Source organism: Pogoniulus pusillus, chromosome 10 (assembly GCF_015220805.1).
Source record: "Pogoniulus pusillus isolate bPogPus1 chromosome 10, bPogPus1.pri, whole genome shotgun sequence".
In the NCBI taxonomy this organism is placed as follows: Eukaryota; Metazoa; Chordata; class Aves; order Piciformes; family Lybiidae; genus Pogoniulus; species Pogoniulus pusillus.
Genome location: NC_087273.1, coordinates 39,706,375 through 39,718,673, shown reverse-complemented (window position 1 = coordinate 39,718,673; position 12,299 = coordinate 39,706,375). Strand labels below are relative to the sequence as shown.

The 12,299-nt window shown below is 51.3% G+C and overlaps 1 long non-coding RNA gene across 1 annotated transcript; it reads left to right on the top strand.

Moving 5' to 3' along the window:
* Positions 1–2,051: 2,051 nt before the first annotated feature.
* On the top strand, positions 2,052–3,323 carry LOC135179058 (uncharacterized). The gene is made up of 2 exons (XR_010303900.1): positions 2,052–2,151; positions 2,720–3,323. It is a non-coding gene; the product is annotated as an uncharacterized LOC135179058 (long non-coding RNA).
* The last annotated feature ends 8,976 nt before the right edge of the window (positions 3,324–12,299 follow it).

Sequence of the window (12,299 nt, the reverse complement as noted above, 5' to 3'; positions counted from 1 at the left end):
TCTTGTAGAAAAAGAATTAGAGAGGCAAAAGCCCATTTGGAGCTTAGGCTGCCACTGCTGGTAAGGAGAACAAAAAATGTTTCTTTAAATACCTGAATGGCAGAGAAGGGCCAAGGACAACCTCCAGTCCTGGTTAGATAGAGAGGGGAACATAGTGACAAAGGATGAGGAAAAGGCAGAGGTGCTTAACACCTTCTTTGCCTCAGCCTTCAACAGTGGGACAGGTTGTCTCCAGCACAGCTGGACTCCTGAGCTGGCAGATGGAGGCAGGGACCAGTACAGTCCCCCTCTAATCCATGAGGAAGCAGTAAGGGACCTGCTGAGCCACTTGGATCCTCACAAGTCCATGGGACCCGATGGGATCCATCCTAGGGTGCTGAGAGAGCTGAAGCTGAGCTGGCCAAGCCACTCTCCATCATTTATCAGCAGTGCTGGCTCACTGCAGAGGTCCCCAGAGACTGGAAGCTGCCAATGTGATCCCATGCACAAGAAGGGTCGTAAGGAGGAGCCAGAAAACTACAGAGTTGTGAGCCTGACCTCAGTGCCAGGCAAGGGCATGGAACAGGTCACCTTGAGTGCCATCACACAGCACCTGCAGGATGGCCAAGGGATCAGGCCCAGCCAGCAGGGGTTTAGGAAGGGCAGGTCCTGTCTCACCAACATGAGCTCCTTTTGTGACCAGGTTCCTGCCTGGTGAATGTGGGGCAGGCTGTGGATGGAGTCTGCCTGGAATGCAGCAAAGCCTTTGACACAGTCTGCCACAACAAGCTCCTGGCCAAGCTGGCAGCTCCTGGCTTGGACACATTCACTGTGTGCTGGGTCAGGAACTGGCTGGATGGCAGAGCCCAGAGAGTGGTGGTGAATGGTGCCACACCCAGCTGGCAGCTGCCACCAGTGGTGTTCCCCAGGGGTCAATGCTGGGCACAGTCCTGTTCAGTGTCTTTACTGATGATCTGGGGCAGGGCATTGAGTCCAGCATCAGTAATTTTGCAGCTGACACCAAGCTAGGAGCAGCTGTGGAGCTGCTGGAGGGGAGCAGAGCCCTGCAGAGGGACCTGGCCAGGCTGCATGGGTGGGCAGAGGCCAAGGGGATGAGACTGAACAAGGCCAAGGGCAGGTTCTGCACTTTGGCCACAACAACCCCAAGCAGCACTGCAGGCTGGGGCCAGAGTGGCTGAGAGCAGGCAGGCAGAGAGGGCCCTGGGGGTGCTGGCAGAGAGCAGCTGCAGAGGAGGCAGCAGTGCCCAGGTGGGCAGCAGAGCCACTGGCATCCTGGGCTGGCTCAGGAGCAGTGTGGGCAGCAGGACAAGGGAGGTTCTTGTGCCCCTGTGCTCAGCACTGCTCAGGCCAGCCCTGGAGTGCTGTGTCCAGTTGTGGGCTCCTCAGTTCAAGAGAGATGTTGCAGTACTGGATGGTGTCCACAGGAGGGCGACAAAGCTGAGGGGCCTGGAGCAGAGCCCTGTGAGGAGAGGCTGAGGGAGCTGGGGGGGTGCAGCCTGCAGCAGAGGAGGCTCAGGGCAGAGCTCATTGCTGTCTACAGCTACCTAAAGGGACATTGTAGCCAGGTGGGAATTGGTCTCTTCTGCCAGGCAACCAGCAATAGAACAAGGGGACACAGCCTGAAGCTGTGCCAGGGCAGGTCCAGGCTGGATGTGATGAGGAAGTTGCTGGCAGAGAGAGTGATTGGCACTGGAATGGGCTGCCCAGGGAGGTGGTGGAGTGGCTGTGGCTGGAGGTGTTCAAGAAAAGCCTGGATGATGCACTTAGTGCCATGATCTGGTTGACTGGATGGGGCTGGGGGATAGGTTGAACTGGATGATCTTGGAGGTCTCTTCCAGCCTGCTCGAATCTGTGATTCTATGATTTCTTAATACTTTTTAAAATTTTATTTATTATTCTTTTTGCTTTCCTCTTCCTCTTTCCCCACTCTTCACCCTTTCCTTTCACCACTCCCTCCCTCCTGTCACTTCTCTCACCCAGCCTGCACCCATATTCCACCCCTGCAGCACCTGAGGCCAATTGAAGTCTCCTCCCCCCCCAGGTGTGGCCACTTTGCCCTCCCTGCTCCCTGCCCCATATAAGCAGAGCAGGAGGAGCCCAGCCCCAAGCTGGGCCCATTGCGGGCCAAGGGATCCTCCGCCGGCATCCCAGGTGAGTGCGCACGGGCGAGCACCGGGGTGTGGTGGAGGGTTTCAAAGGCCGGGGGGCCTCGCTGGCCCCCCGGCTAGCTAGGGCCACCTTAGGGCTAGGCTGCTGACCATTTGCGACGCTGACTTTTAGCTCACGGTGCTAAGGTTGTGCTGTTGTTGTTGTTGAGGCTGAGCTTTGTCTGGGAGTTTGGAGCCTCGAAGGTTTTGCTCTACGTTCTGCTGTGGGTGAGAAAACAAGAGATGAAGATGGGGATGAAGACAGAGATGAAGATGGAGGTGGAGGTAGTGGTAATGGTGGAGCAGGAGCTGGTAAGGTGGGGTGGAAGGGCAGCAGGGGCTCCTTGGGGGAACTTGGAGGGAAGTTGGAGGGCAGCAGGGGCTGCTTGGGGAAGAGAAAAGATGAGGGCAGCAGGGGCTGCTTTGGGGGAAGGTGGAAGGGGCTGGAAGGGCAGCAAGGGCAGGGTAGGAGTGTGCTGGGTACAATGCTTCAGAGACCCCTAAGTGTCCATAGGAGACTCTGGAGTTCTACTCTTTCCTGTTGCCCTCAGTTCTATGTTTGCCTTCCAAAGGCTGCAGCAAACAGCAGTGCCTGCACTCCAGAGCCACCATGAAGCCTACCAAAGAAGAGTGGAGCAGCAGCAGCAGCACACCAGCCTAGCAGAACCTGCTCAGTGCTACTGTCCCAGAGCCAGCCTGGATTTGTGTCATCTTTTCCTGGATTCAAGCCTCGTGTCAAGCCAGGGAAGTGTGAGGGGTGGAAGTGCTTAGTGAAGAGGCAGGCGTTGGTGGGTGTCTGTTTGGGGAGCACTGCAGCCTTCTGAGCTCACACAGCCACAGTGCAGTCTCCATTTTGCCACCCCCATGTGGCCTCACAAATGGCACACTTAGGAGCCCACTGCACTTGAGGCTCAGAGCTCTGCTCTTGAGGAGTGGAAATGTCTCTAACTCTTACTGCTAGAACATGTGGGACTGAAGATGTGCACCAGAAGGTTGTTGGTATGCCAAGGCTCTGTGAGACACCAACTGCCCCAGAGAGCTTGAGGCACTGCCAGGGCAGTTGAAAGGATGCAGATCCTCTTTCCTGCCACCTTGCTGATGTCCATGAGCAGAAGTGGAGGTTTCGTGTAGCAGAAGTCATTTAGGTGACCCTTAACAGGTTCCTTCCAACCTCAACCTTTCCATGATTCTGTGGTTCAGATGTTGCTTTGCAACCAGAGAGCAGCTTCAGTAGGTGATCTGCTCATCAGCAGAAGAGCTTCTCTGCTCACCATGCATTAATCCTGCGGCTGCTGCAAGCCAGGGTGCAGAGTGCATGCTTGAGAGCCATGAGCTGGCGTGCAGGAGGCAGTAAAGCCAAGGCTCTGAGCCAAACAACAACCCCTGCCCAGCTAACTCTTTGGGCAGGGTGGGAAGGAAGAACTGGGACAGACTGGAGAGCTGGGACAAGAAGCTAAGGAGGTCCCACAAGGATAGGGGCAGAGTCCTGCACCTGGGAAGGAGCCAACTGCAGCAGTGCAGAGCTGGGGAGAGAGCAGTGTTTGTAAGCTGGAACACAGAAAGCTCTGTCTCAGTAAGGGGGGGTGTGAGGGTGCTGGTGGCCTGGAGGAGGCTGTGGAGTGTCCTCCTCTGGAGGCTTTCCAGCTCCACCTGGCTGTGTTCCTGCGTGGCCTGCCCTGCGGTGGGGCTGGGCTGAGTGATCTCTGGAGGTCCCTTGTTGACCCCTACCGTTCTGTGACCCTGTGAAAAAGGAGACAAACCTCAGACGTTCTGACTTGAGGAAGCAGTGTGGCAGCTCCCTGGGCTAAGCATGCACTGAAGCTGCAGCTTGCTGAGGTCTGTCAGTGATCCAGGAGTGTGAAGTCAAGGAAATAGTTGGGATGTAGGCTCAGCTCTTATGCAGCTCTGAAATCCTCCTCAATCTAATTTGCCTTTCTCTTCTTCCCTCCCTCTCCTCATTCCAAAAGCATCTTTGCCTCTAATGCAGGCTCTCCTCTGACACATGGAGAGAGCTCCACTCTAACTGTCTAGGCATAATTCAGTTTTGCCTTGGCTTATGCTTATCTTAACAATATCACAGCTGACAGCTTCCCTTCCTGTGATTTATACCTGTGTTGGAGGCTTTTTATTACAGCCTGGTGTGGGCTGGGTGACAGAGGCAGGCTAAATGAGTTTCTCACAGCTTCCATATCTGGGAGCCCATTTCATGTTCTGCTATTTATTATTTCTTTTCCTTGGCCAAGGCTCAGACTTCTTTATTTCCTCTTGCAAATGGCAGAATGAACATCTCCAAGCACCCTCCCTGCCTTCCCTTCTCTCTCAGGCTCTTCCACCACCCCTTGCAAGACTCTGAATGTTGAAAAGAATAAAGTTGGATGTTTATTTTACCATATTTGAGTTGCTTGTTCTGCTTTTGCATTTTAGGGCATGCATTTGTGATTTGCTCACAGGGAGAGGGGTTGGGGGGGAACAACTTAAATGATCTTCTAAAACAATTAAGGGTAACTTTTAAATTATATGACTGTGCAGTCTCTGAGTGCTGTGGAGAAGGAGGACCTTGATGAGGGCACAGAGTGTCTGCTCAGCAAGTTTGCTGCTGGCACTGAGCTGGGAGGCTTGGCTGAGACAGCTGCAGGCTGTGCTGCCATCCAGAGAGCCCTGGGCAGACAGAGCTGGGCACAGAGGAACCAAATGAGGTTCAACAAGGACAGGTGCAGAGTCCTGCACCTGGGGAGGGATAATAAAGTGCACCAGTACAGGCTGGGAGGTGATCTGGTGGAGAGCAGCCCTGTGGAGAGCTGCTGGGCCAGGAAGGCCAATGGGGTCCTGGGGTGTATTAGGAGGAGTGTGTCCAGCAGAGCCAGGGAGGCTCTCCTGCCCCTCTGCCCTGCTGAGACCTCATCTTGAGTGCTGTGTTCAGCTTTGGGCTCCCCAGTTGCAGAGGGACAGGGATCTGCTGGAGAGGGTCCAAAGGAGGGCTGTGAGGATGATGAGGGGACTGGGGGGCATGGCTGATGGGGAGAGGCTGAGGGACCTGGGGCTGTGTAGCCTGGAGAAGAAAAGACTGAGAGGAGATTTGATCAATGTTTATAAGTATCTGAGGGCTGTCAGGAGTGGGGGACAGGCTCTGCTCACTGCTCCCTGGCACAGGACAAGCAGCAATGGATGGAAGATGCAGCACAGGAGGTTCCAGCTCAGCACAAGGGGAACTTCTTTACTGTGAGGGTCCCAGAGCCTGGCACAGGCTGCCCAGAGAGGTTGTGGAGTCTCCTTCCCTGGAGCCTTTCCAGGCCTGTCTGGATGTGTTTCTGTGTTAGCTAGGATTGCCCTGCTCTGGCAGGGGGCTTGGACTGGATGACCTCCTTGGGTCCCTTCCAGCCCCTGCCATCCTGTGAGCCTGTGACCTGTACCGGGGCAGATGAGAGCTGCAACGTTTGAATCCTGCCCTTGCCTTCAGCACGTGTGAGGACACCTGGGCTGCCTCCAGCTTTGCAGAAGGCTCTGTTAGGTTACTTATCTTAGGGAATCTCTTAAAGGGAGCTGGGGCTGCTCAGTCTGGAGAAGAGAAGGCTGAGAGGACCTGAGGAATGCCTACAGATACCTGAGAGCAGTGAAAGCAGACAGGGAGAGCATATTGATCAGTGTGAGTGATCTCAGCACATCAGAGCAACCTTAGCTTTTTCTCAGCTGTCAGAAGAGAACAGCACCAGGAGGAGACACAGAAAGTGGTGGGGACTCAGTGGATGTCTGGAAGGAGTTTCTCTTAATCCACAAGAATAAGGGGCAGTGATGGTGCCCCTGTGCTGGGCACTGGTGAGGTCACAGCTTGAGCACTGGGGTCAGTGCTGGGTGCCACAGGATAGGAGACACTGAGGGGCTGGAGGGTGTCCAGAGAAGAGCAGAGAGGCTGCAGAGGGGTTTGGAGGGCATCGTGTGAGGAGGAGCTGAGGGTGTTCAGCCTGGAGAGGAGGCTGAGGGGAGAGCTGATTGCTCTCTGCAGCTCCCTGAGGGCAGGCTGGAGTGAGGCTGGGGTTGGGCTCTGGTCCCAAGCCACCAGAGACAGGACAAGAGGAATGGTCTGGAGCTGTGCCAGGGGAGGGCAGGAGATTAGGAGGAATTTCTTTGCTGCAGGAGTGGTGAGGGCTTGGGACAGGCTGCCCAGGGAGCTGCTGCAGTGTCCATGCCTGGAGGGGGTAGAATTCTTCCAATCTCTGTACTTGATACTAACTTCTTCACTGGTATTTTTCTTTGTGTAGATCACAGAAGCAGCAGAAGCAACATCCAGACTGGAAAAGGCCCTCAGGATTACCAAGTCCAGCCCATAACCCTGCTCTACGAGGTGAACCCTAAATCATCTCCCCAAGCACCACATCCAAACCGCCTTTAAAAACACCCAGGGTGAGTGACTCCAGCACCTCCCTGGGCAGCCCATTCCAGTGGGCTCCAGCACTGGATGCAGGACTCCAGGTGGGGTCTCAGCAGGGCACAGCAGAGGGGGAGAATCCTCTCCTTGGCCCTGCTGGCCACACTGCTGCTGCTGCAGCCCAGGCTCTGCTTGGCTTTCTGGGCTGCAAGTGCACACTGCTGGCTCCTGCTGAGCTTCTCCTCCACCAGCACCCCCAAGTCCCTCTCCTCAGGGCTGCTCTCCAGCCAGGCACTGCCCAGCCTGTGTCGGTGCTTGGCATTGCCCTGACCCAGCTGCAGGCCCTTGCCCTTGGTCTTGTTGAAGCTCCTGAGCTTGGCTTGGCCCCCCAGATACAGCTGGGGTCATGCTTGCCTCATAAATCCTTTGACAACCCTCTTGTGTCCTTCTGTCCTGACACCCATGGCCAAACTACACCTTCCTGAAGGAGCTCAGGAGGCAGCACAGCAGAGCTGTGGCTTTAAGGCACAAAGCCCTGTGCGTGAGGTGGAGCTGGCAGCTGCCACCCTCTGCTCCTGCTCCCCATACAACTGCATCAATCTTCTCAGATTTGCACCTTGTAAGTGCTGAGCTGTGGGACTGCTAAATTTTATGGCTGCACATTTCTGAGCTCATGAATTCATAACCAGACATTTGCAACTTACAAATCTGATTTAAGAACTGTGACCTTAATGTGCAAAGACTTCGTGCACTGGAGAGGGAGCAGGGAAAAAAAAGACCCTTAGCTGATTGCTGTGGAGTGCAGCCTATTGTGCTTGGCTCTGGAAGTGTTAGAGCAGAGAAAGGCATCTGATTGCTGAAGCTTCAGTGCAGGTAAAGGGGTTGGGGCTTGCACGAAGCAGCCAACTATTGGGGATAAGCAGCAGCAGACTTAGGCAAATCCTGGGCTGCAGGCAAAGAAGAGTGGCCAGCAGGACAAGAGAGGTGATTCTGGCCCTCTGCCCTGCTCTGCTAAGACCTCCCCTGCAGTGCTGTGTCCACTTCTGGAGTCATAGAATCAAGTAAGTTGGAAGTGACCTCCAAGCTCATCCAGTCCAGCCTAGCACCCAGCCCTATCCAGTCATCTAGACCATGGCACTAAATGCCTCATCCAGGCTTTTCTTGAACACCTCCAGGGACAGTGACTCCATCACCTCCCTGGGCAGCCCATTCCAATGGGCTGAACATAAGAGGGACATGGATGAGGCACTTAGTGCCATGGTTTGGTTGGTTGGCCAGGGCTGGGTGCCAGGCTGGGCTGGGTGAGCTTGGAGCTCTCTGCCAACCTGCTTGGTTCTATGTCTCTGCTCTATGATTCTCTGCTTGCAAAGGCTTCTGCAAGCCTGCTGAAGTGTTGCTGTGTTTGTTTGTTGCTGCAGACATCACCTGTTTGCTCCCACACTCACTTAAGGGTTGACAATAACGGATCCCACCGTCGGGCAGCACACTGACATTCTTGGATGTCTCTTGTCTTTTCCTGCCACCTCCCCAAATAAATAAAGGAGCACTAACAAACCCCAGCCCTCAGCCGCCTGCCGAGGAGCACTGGAATGGAGCTTTCAGACGGGCTGCTTACTGCTGTGGACTTCTCTTCGCCTGCTGGACTGCCCGGCGGCAATGGGAGCGGCTGCTCTGCTTTGTGCTCGGCATCAGCTCCCTCCGACCCTCCGCAGGAACTGGTTTTGGAGGTGGAAATAACCTCTGAGTGGAAGGAGCTCTGCCGAGGCAGGTAGCAGCAAGAAGGGGCTCAGGGCGAGGCGGGCTGTGTGTCCCCTGATTATCCTCTCGCATTGCCGCAGCTCTGCTCACTTTTGGGACGGCTCAGCCGAAGGAGAGAGGAGGAATCAGTCGGCGTGGGCGGGCAGGGCTGCCCGAACTTGGCTGCCGTCTAAGGCGCTTCAAAAGGAGAACGTTTTCCGCAGGCGCCCCGAAGCAGGCTGAATAATTCATGGCAGCCACCCGAGCGAGCGGCGGCTGGAGGCAGGCTCTGCGGAGGGAGGCTCCGCGCTGAGCGCTCCGCTGCGCCGCTCCGCTCTTTGTGCCACCGGCAGCGAGGGGCAGAGCGGGAGGCGAGCAGGCGGCAGGGCAGGGGCCAGGCTGCGGCGGGAGGCAGCTGCTAGGCAGGCTGCTCAAAAAGCAGGGCGGAGGCTAATGCAAGTTATTAGGTGGGCTAAGGAATTATCATTGGACAGGCTAAAAATCACCCGATAAGGTAACTAAAATTATTCGACAGGCTAAGGAAAATTATTAGGCAGGCTAATTAAAAAGAGTAGATAAGCCAATTAAAAGTATTAGCTAGGCGAACTGAAATGATTAGGCAGGGTAATTGAAAATTACTAAAGTTAATCAAAATTATTAGGGTAAGTAAAAATTATTAGATAGGCTAATTAAAAATTATTAGACAGGCTCAGTAAAAAAAGGTTACATTAATTAAAATCGTTAGATAAGGTCATTAAAATTATTAGACAGGCTAATTAAAAATATTAGATAGGCTAATTGAAAAATATTAGATAGACTAATTAAAATTACTAGATAGGCTAAGGAAAATGTTAGATAAGCCAATTAATATTATTTGATAAGTTAATTAAAATTATTCGATAAGTCAATTAATATTATTCTATAAGGTAATTAAAATTATTAGATAGGCTAATTAAAAATCATTAGATAATGTAATTAAAATTATTAGATAGGCTAATTAAAATTATGAGACAGGCTACTTAAAAATTATTACACAAGCTGATTAAAAATTATTAGATAATGAAAATTAATAGGCTAACTAAAAGTTATTAGATAGGCTAATTAAAAATTATTAGACAGGCTAATTAAAAATATTAGATAAACTAATTAAAATTGTTTGATAAGTTAATTAAAATCATTAGACAGGCTAATTAAAAATCATTAGACAAGCTAATTAAAAATTATTACACGAGTTAATTAAAATTATTAGGCTAACTAAAAATTATTCAATAAGCCAATTAATATATTAGATACACTAATTAAAATCTATTAGATAAGCTAATAAAAATATTGGATAATTAAAAATGAAAAATATTAGATAAGCTAATTAAAATAGTAGATAAACTAACTAAAATGTGTTAAATATGCTAATTAATATTGGATAAACTAATTACAAATAGTAGATAAGTTATTAAAATTATTAGATAAGCTAATTAAAATGTATTAGATTAGTTAATTAAAATAATTAGGCTAATGAAAAAATATTAGATAAGCTAATTAAATAGTAGGTAAACTAACTAAAATTTGTTAAATATGCTAATTAATATTGGATAAACTAATTACAAATAGTAGATAAGTTAATTAAAATTATTAGATAAGCTAATTAAAATGTATTAGATAAGATGATTAAAATATTAGATAAACTGATTAAACCAATCAGATAACTTAATTTACAATAGTAGATAAATTAATTAAAATTATTAGGTAGGATAATTAAAATTTATTAGATAAGCTAATGGAAAATATTAAACTAATTAAAATTATTAGGTGAGCTAATTAAAAATATTATCTAATAAAATATTGAACTAATTAAAAGTATGAGATAAGCTAATTACAATTATTACTTAGGTTAATCAAACAGTATTAGATGAGCTAATTAAAATCATTAAGTCACCCACAACCTTCAACACCTCCCTGGGCAACCTCTGCAGGGTCTCACCACCCTCACTGCAAATAACTTCTGCCTAACATCCACTTTCAATCTCCCCTCTGCCACTTCAAACCCATTCCTCCTCCTCCTCCTCTCATCACCAGACCTTGTCAATAGTCTCTTCCCAGCCCTCCTGGAGCCCCCTTCAGATCCTGCAAGGCCACTCCAAGGTCTCCTCCAAGCCTTCTCCTCTCCAGGCTGCACAGCCCCAACTCTCTCAGCCTGTGCTCAGAGCAGAGCTGCTGCAGCCCTCTCAGCATCTTGGTGGCCTCCTCTGCACTGGCTCCAACACTTCCATGTGCTGCTTGTGCTGGGGGCTGCAGAACTGCCCCCAGGGCTGCAGGTGGGGTGTGAGGAGAGCAGAGCCAAGGGGCAGAATCCCCTCCCTTGCCCTGCTGCCACACTGCTCTGGCTGCAGCCCAGCACAGGATTCTGTGACCAAAGTGACTGGGCCAGGTGATGTGCTAATAATTCCCTGTGCCACTGCCCTTCCCTACCACCATCAAGATCTTCTGCTGGCTGAAAAGTTTTATTAGGAGTGCTAAAGAGTGATGATGCTTAAAAACGTTTTAATGTACTGCCTCTGTATTATTTCTCCCTTCATTTCCACAGGGAAAGGTTTCTCCTTCATTACAAACCGTTCCCATTCTCAGCTTTATGGCTGGTTGGCTGCAGCAGAGGCTGAGTGGGAATACTGCTGGCGAATCACAGAGCCTAGGAGCTGTGAGCAGCTTCCAGAGCACATTTAGCAGAGCTCTGAGTGTTACTTCTTGAGCTTCATGATTACCACAGACATAAAATACCCCAATTTAGCTCCTTTTTTTTCCCCCTGCTGTTTACCTCCTTCTCCAATTTCTCTGTTGTCTCCAAGAAAGATGCAAATGTTGGGCTGGAAGTGAGCATTTTATAGAGTTGGATTTTTTTATGCTTTACAAGCTACAGATCCACTGCAGAGAAGATTTTGTGGAGCTTCATCTTGAGGTTTCCAACTTTATGCTTTGGTCTTTTCTTAATCAGGCTGTTAAGCAGTAAGACCATACAACAGAATCACAGAATCAGTTAGGGCTGGAAGGGAGCACAAGGAGCAGCCAGTTCCAACCCCCCTGCCAAGCCCAGGGACACCCTGCCCTAGAGCAGGCTGCACACAGCCTCAGCCAGCCTGGCCTCAAACACCTCCAGCCATGGGGCCTCAACCACCTCCCTGGGCAACCCATTCCAGCCTCTCACGCTCAGCAACTTCCTCCTCACCTCCAGCCTCACTCTCCCCACCTCCAGCTTTGCTCCATTCCCCCCACTCCTGCCACTCCCTGACAGCCTCAAAAGTCCCTCCCCAGCATTTTTGAGCCCCCTTCAGATCCTGGAAGGCCACAAGAAGGTCCCCTGGGAGCCTCCTCCTTGTCAGCCTGCACAGCCCCAACTCTTTCAGGCTGCGCTCACAGCAGAGCTGCTGCAGCCTCTGAGCACCCTCCTGGCCCTGCTCTGGACACTCTCCAGCATCTCCACAGCCCTCTTGTCCCAGGGGCTCCAGAGCTGGATGCAGGACTCCAGGTGGGGTCTCAGCAGAGCACAGCAGAGGGGGAGAATCCCCTCCCTGGCCCTGCTGGCCACACTGCTGCTGCTGCAGCCCAGGCTCTGCTTGGCTTTCTGGGCTGCAAGTGCACACTGCTGGCTCCTGTTGAGCTTCTCCTCCACCAGCACCCCCAAGTCCCTCTCCTCAGGGCTGCTCTCCAGCCTGGCACTGCCCAGCCTGGATTGGGGCTTGGCATTGCCTCCACCCTGCTGCAGGCCCTTGCCCTTGGTCTTGTTGAAGCTCCTGAGCTTGGCTTGTGCCCACCTCTGCAGCCTGTCCACCTCTCCAGCTCTGCTTTCCAGTAGAAATACTCAAGGAAATGCAAAGAATTCACATTTCTGCTCCCAATTGTTGTCATTTTCCTCCCCCTCTCCCCTCTCTGTTTGAGACTTCGAGGGAGGTTTGCTTTCTGTGAATGTCATTAACCTCTAAAGCAGAACTGGGATCAAAGTTTTGGGAATCACAGAGCCTTCCCCCCCTCCCCCCCCCCCCCTCATTTTACTGTTCTGTTTT